The sequence below is a fragment of the Rhineura floridana genome, chromosome 16 (assembly GCF_030035675.1).
Source record: "Rhineura floridana isolate rRhiFlo1 chromosome 16, rRhiFlo1.hap2, whole genome shotgun sequence".
In the NCBI taxonomy this organism is placed as follows: Eukaryota; Metazoa; Chordata; class Lepidosauria; order Squamata; family Rhineuridae; genus Rhineura; species Rhineura floridana.
In genome coordinates, this window is record NC_084495.1 from 20,207,584 (window position 1) to 20,214,686 (window position 7,103).

The following is a 7,103-nucleotide window of genomic DNA, read 5'->3' on the forward strand; positions in this document are numbered from 1 at the left end:
ATTGCCATGGATAGAGTGTTCACACTGGCTGTTGCCAGATCCAATACTTTTCGCTGGAGAAGGTTTACACATCGGCTAAGAGAATCATCACAGGATGGTGCGTCCAGATGGGATGAACTGGCCCCCTGAGTATATAAAAAAGTAGCATCTTGTTCTCTGTTGCTCTGGACTGGAGGGCAGGACTACAACCAAGTGGTGGAAATTGTAGTGAAATCAGATTTCAGTAAAACATTAGGGAAAACTTCCTAACGGAAGGAGCTGTGGAACAGACTGCCACAGGAAGGGATGAGCTCTCTGTCACTGGAGGGATTTAAGCAGAGGTCATGCTGCCATCTCTCAGGGATATAGTAGGTGCATCCTGCATTGCAGATCCTGCACTGGACAGAGGCTTGGACTAGATGACCTCTAAGACCCCTTCAAACTCTATGGCTGCACACACACCATACATTTAAAGCACATGACTTTCCCCAGAGAATCCTTGGAGGTATAATTTGTTAAAAGGGCTGGGAATTGAAGGGGTAAACTACTGTTCCCGAGATTCTTTGGGGGAAATCATGTGCTTCAAATGTATGGAGTACACAGCCTTAGCCTCTAGTCCATTCACCCATTTGAACCACAGTCCCTCTTTGAGCAAGCATAGTCACAGCATGCTTGCCTGTTTCCCTTCCTCGTGTTCTTCAGCAGTCACGTCTCCAAATATCTCACAGCTGCGTCCAGCATCCCGTCATCATTCCTCACTATTCTGTCCTTATCTTTCATTTTGGAATCCAGCCACTGAGGTTAGCCGCATTGCCTGTCACTCTTTGGTAGGAGCAGATCACCCCAGAACAGGGTGGGGGAGGGGCAACCTGTGGGGTCCTCCAGATGCTTTGGGACCCCCAACTCCCATCAGCCCCAGCCAGCATGGCCAGTGGTCAGGGGTGACAGGAGTTGGGAGTCCAACAGCATCTGGAAGGCTGCAGGTCCCCCACCTCTGTATTACAGAACATGAGAATGGCTTTACTCTATGAGTCCATCTAGCCCATGACTCTGCCCCCGACAGGGGACAGCTAGGCATCCCAACAGGAATATTAAGCAAAGTGTGCAGGAAGACATAAGGACACAAGCAGACCATCTAGTCCAGCATCCTACTTCTACAGTGGCCAATCAGCTGCCTTAACAAAAAAAATAAATTGGGTTGGGGGAACATCAGGAAAGAAGAGGAAATGCAAAGCAATTTTCACTTTAAAGGAGTTTGTTCTAAATTTCTACACACGCCTCATATAAAGATTATATAATGAACAGTTGCAATCCTCAGGACAAGCTGCCTCTCCACAAAATAATCCTTGGAGCATGGGTTGGCCATCCCCTTTAGTTGGGAGGAGATCTTACGCAGCAACATCACTTCCCCTAATGTGCTCATCCTATCCTAGGATCCCTGGAGCATTTCTGCTTTTCCAGGCTTTTGCAATTTGTGTCTTGGCAGCTATTAAGCACTGGGCAATTAGACCTTTTCTAAGAAATTGTCCCAGATACAATGTAGTTGAACTGTACAGCCGTTGGAGTAAAAGGCATTTTGTAACCACTATACTTTTAAAAATATGGTTTGCTATCCTTCCCCCACCCCTCCACACCACCAACCCCCTGGGTTCTCTTTCATCACCACCATCAAACATGTAAGTACGTGTAATGCAACCACATCTTTTTACGACATAGTGTAGGCTGACCTTTTCTTGGCTGGTTTAGCCATTTATATGAAGCTTCCCTTATGTTAACACAGAGGGGATGGGGAGACTTTTTTTTCTATCAAGGGCAGCATTTTCCTAGGAGTAATCTATCAGAGGCTGCATCCTAGCCAGGGCCAGATCCAAAAGTAGGTGGGCACCCTGTGATTTCTCTTTCTTCCCTCCCTGTCTCCCTTTCTGCCACCCCTTCTCTCTCTCTTTCTGCCATCCTCTCGCTCCTTCTCTCTCCCTGCCACCCTCCTCTCTCTCTCTATTTCGACCCTGGCAGAGGGACAACATCCTCCACCATACCAGGCTAACTTAGGAGGGTGAAAAGCAGGCTAGCTTAAGGGATCCATGGGGAATGGTACAGGAAACTTATGCCACCTGAGGCAGCAGCCTCACTCTGCCTAATGGCAGGGCTGGCCCTGAGAACTGAGAAGCAGAAGCCAATTTCTACAGTTGGGATCAACCTTAATTGCTCACAGTTATGTATGCACTTTATCATTCAGACATGCACTTTGTCCAAACCGCTGCTTCTTTTTTTGTTTTTTTCTGAATGTACAGCCCAGCAGCAAAAGAAAAGGCTGTGTATGTATGTATATTATATATCCATTCTTTAATGATATTTGACATAGATCTTCAAGATAGTTACAGTATGGTTCACCTGGCAGTGCATCTCACCTGGCAGTGCACATCTCAAAGACGAGCCTTTATAACGTAACAATTCCACTGACAAGAGACCCCCTACAATCCAGCCTTAGATGAAAGATTCTTTATCTAAATGCTGTCAGAATTCCATGGCAGACAGAAACTTAGCAATAGCATGTCGAATTATCTCCTTCAGGCTTGAATTGAAGGGAACCGGGGCCAAATGATCTCTCCTCTGAAATCTGGGGCTTGCTGTCAAGCCTCCATCCAAACAGCTGTGGTCAAAGGGGAACAGGGTGGAGATGGAATAGCTGCAGAGGAGGCTACACTAGGGACCACCGGGCCTTCACAGGGTGTTGTTGGGCCAAACTGAGGGAAAGCAAAGCAATTGCTCACCCACACACGCACTCTCATGTAGCAAGCGCTCAGGCCACATCAGTCTCACATTGCTGAGAGGTGGATCTTAAAAGCCAATGATTTCTGAAGGACTAAATCAGAGGTGCCTTCTGTCACCTAAAAATAACACAGACTTCCCCAATCTGGTGCCTTCCATATGTTGGGCTCCAGCTCCCATAATTCCTGAACATTGGCAATGCTGGCTGGGGCTGATGGGAGAGTTGGAGTCCAACAACATCTAGAGTGCACAGGGTTAGGAAGGCTATACTAACACATTGATTATGGCAGAAGCTTTCATGGATTCAACTAGAGTCCACTTCATAAGATGTTAGTCCATGAAACTATGCCATCATCAGTGGTCCAGTTCACATGTAACCCTAACCCAAACTACAGGCTAGCATGAATGACCAAATGAGTGAGTTCCTGCAGCGAACACTGTGGACGCTTTGCTCTTCTGTTCCTGCTGATTCTGTGCTACCTAGGCCTAAGCCATGGTTAGGATTAGTGTTATATCCAACCTGGCTTCATGGTTTGTCTTCCACAGACAAACCACACATAGCAAACCACGAACAAACCTTCATTTACAGCTATGGTTTGTCTGAAGAAGCAAGACAAACAACAAGGCAGGGTTCAGATGTAATGGTAAACCAAGCCATGGATTAACCCTACACAGGTGCTGCAAGATTCTTGGTTGTTTTTGCTGCAACAGACCAACACAATTTCCTTTGGAAATGGATTACATGAAAGATTAGGAACCAGTTTGCACTTGGGGAGAACTAGGGATGGGGGAGAAATTCAATTCAGTTCACATTTGAAAGCAAACTTACTCAATTTGCACTTTCTGAAAGGCATCTGTTGAAATTTGCACTTCTTTGAATTTTGCACTGTATTTCTCCAGGCAAGTGATGTGTACAAAAATTCATATACTTACATACTGTACATAAAAATGCATACATTCGTAAAAATAATATACAAAAATGCATAATATTGCTTTGCACAATATGTATATTAGGAGAACTTTACACTACAATGCTAAAGAATTTTCATGAGGACTGTTTAAAAAAATTCACAGACTGATCTAGAAATGTAGAGCTAAATTTAAGATTGGAAAAATGAGAAACGGAGAAACCAACTTTGACAGTCCCATTACAACTGAAGGGCTACAGCTTCCCTTTCCTTGCTGGAAGGCAACATGGTAGTATTGTCCCCAACACTGCAGATTCAGGCTGAGATAGTGTGGTTTGCCCTAAGGCCATCGAGTGAATTTGTAGCAAAGGTGAGAGTTGTACCAGGGACTTCCTGATTTACAGCTCAGTGTGTTAATACTACACATCAAATATTCTATAAGTCAGAACTACCTCCATATTTGTTAGCCAATAGGCATAATCTTTTCAAACAAACAGTATAATTATAGTGTTTTATCATTTATATAATTTAATCATTTGTATAACTTAATTGTATAATATATGATTACTTGTTAAAATACCTAACTAAATTAATTAATAAATAGGGCAACAATCAAAACAATGAAACATTATGTGATTAATCCTAAGAGTTTTGGTCGATCAATTGAATAATCTCTCAATTACATTTAAGGAAGATGGAAGTAATACACTGAAGAACTCTATAAAAGAGATGCAAGGATGACAGATTAATTCACGGAGGAACCATAAGATGAAGAACCAGAAATTTTAGAATGTGAGGTGAAAGCTGCTCTTAAAATACTTGGAAGAAACAAATCACCAGGAACAGATGGCATACCAATAGAGTTGCTACAAGTTACTGAGACTGAATCTATCCAAATGTTGACAAAAATTTGTCAACAAATAATGGAAAATTAAATGATCCACAGACTGGAAGCGTTCAATATACATCCCAGTTCCAAAGAAAGGGGATCCCAAGGAATCCAGTAATTATCGAACTATTGCCTTAATATCCCATAAATGGATGAGGACATTGAACTTGTCAAGGATTATCAATACCTTGGCACAGTCATTAACCAAAATAGAGACAATAGTCAAGAAATTAGAAGAAGGCTAGGACTGGGGAGGGCAGCAATGAGAGAACTAGAAAAGGTCCTCAAATGCAAAGACGTATCACTGAAAACTAAAGTCAGGATTGTTCAGACCATGGTATTCCCGATCTCTATGTATGGATGTGAAAGTTGGACAGTGAAAAAAGCGGATACTAGAAAGATAAACTCTTTTGAAATGTGGTGTTGGAGGAGCGCTTTGCAGATACCATGGACCATGAAAAAGACAAAGCTGGGTGTTAGAACAAATTAAACCACAACTATCATTAGAAGCTACAATCATGAAACTGAGGTTGTCATACTTTGGACACATAATGAGAAGGCATTTCACTAGAAATGACAATAATGCTGGAAAAAATAGAAGGGGGTAGAAAATGAGGAAGATCAAACAAGAGATGGATTGATTCCATAAAGGAAGCCACAGATCTGAACTTACAAGATCTGAACAGGGTGGTTCATGACAGATGCTACTGGAGGTCACTGATTTATAGGGTCACCATAAGTCGTAATCAACTTGAATGCACATAACAACAACAAGAAACAATACAGCTGAAGCAAGAAGGCTACTTTCTTTGTTTTTAGATTATGCAGAAACGTGTTGCAGCAGGCATCATCTGAGAAGAGGCTTTCCCTTCTCTGTGTGGGAGAAGAGATAACGCCTCTTTTCTGATAGGGTTTGCAGTATGAACTTTGTCAGTCATATAATGTATTACTTCTAAAGTGCAAAACTGACAAATGTTCTATACAGTTCTATACTCAAGATAGGCCTTTCCTATTGGTTGATAATCTCTGGGCACTTCTAGGTGGGTGCTGATTGTGGGATGGATGTTCCTCATGCATGCAATTTTTTTTTTGCAGCATCCACGCAACGTCATTGGCATCAAAATGCCCCTTATATCCCCCTCACTTAATCCAAATCCGATAAGTTGCCAACATCCCATTTGCAATATCTGAACAACTCTTTACAACAGGGATGGAGAACCTCCAAATGTTGTTGGACTCCATCTCCCATCAGCCCCAGCCATCATGGCCACCAATCGGGAGTGATGGGAGTTGTACTGGAGGGGCACAGGTTCCTCACCTTGCTTTACAACAGGGGTAACCAACATAGTGTCCTCCAGATTTTTGTTGGACTACAATTCTCATCATATCTGACCATTGGCGGTGCTGGCTGGGGCTGATGGGAGTTGCAGTTCAGCAACATCTGGAGGGCACCACATTGGCTAGCCCTGCTTTACAATATTAAGCCGCTGTCTGGAATCCCCCTTTCCTGCTTTCCTCTCAAGTCCCTGTACTTATGGACACCCTGCTTCAAATTGGACCTAGAACTCTAGCCAAGGTAGCCCAATCCTTTATGTCTTGCTTGAAAGCCCTCATTGACATGCATTTTGAGGTTTTTTTGTGTTTTTTTTTGCTGATGTCCAAAGTTTACAGGGGTGTTGTTGTACCCAAGCCACCTGACAGAAACGTCCAGAGGAAAAAGGTGGTGGTGGAGGAAACATTTTTCCAACCTTAACTGGCACGGGCTGGTAAGTTCCCCCGTGATAGAAACATCTGCAATGAAACCAGAGCCAACACAACAAAAGATGTAGGGGGGGGGAGGGAGAGATTTAAAAAAGAGAGAGGAAAAAAATGAAGTGCCTCAAGGTGTCTCTGCAAATGGCTTGGAGTCTGGGGGATAAACAGGAACCAGCCAAGGAAGTGCTTTGAAGAGGAAGGATGCTGTGACAGAGTTGGTCTCAAGACAGCTCACACTCTTGGAATGTCAGCATTGACCTGGATGGAAAGGCGGGGGGAAGCATTTCCCCAAATGCATCTGCCACTTGAATTGCAGCTTCAGTGGCTCATGAACCACTCTGTCTTAATCATCAGGAATGTCTCCAATATCCTTAAAACATTACTACTCCTGACTAGGGATGGGGGAGAAATTTGAATAAGTTTGTATGTAAAGGCGAACTTACTTAATTTGGGTTTTCCCAAACCATATGTGAACTGAAATACAGTCGTCCTTAGAAATTCACACTTCTCCAAATTTTGCAGTGCTATTCTCCAGCCAAGCAGGGGTAGAGTCCTCCAGAGCCCCTTACTTTTTTCAGAAGCAGGGTTCCACGAGGATCCCTATGTCTCCAGCGTCCTTTCCTGCAGACTGTAGCCAATCAGAGTGAAAAGAGGCAAATCAGCAACTGAGAAGACTCTTCTCAGTAGCTAACACACTCCCCTTTCATGCTGATTTACTCCTAGGAACATCTGTTGTGGGAGAAGGCGCATGTAGGAAGGACTGAGGAGTGTGGATACGACGACAGAGAGCAAGCAAGCAAGGG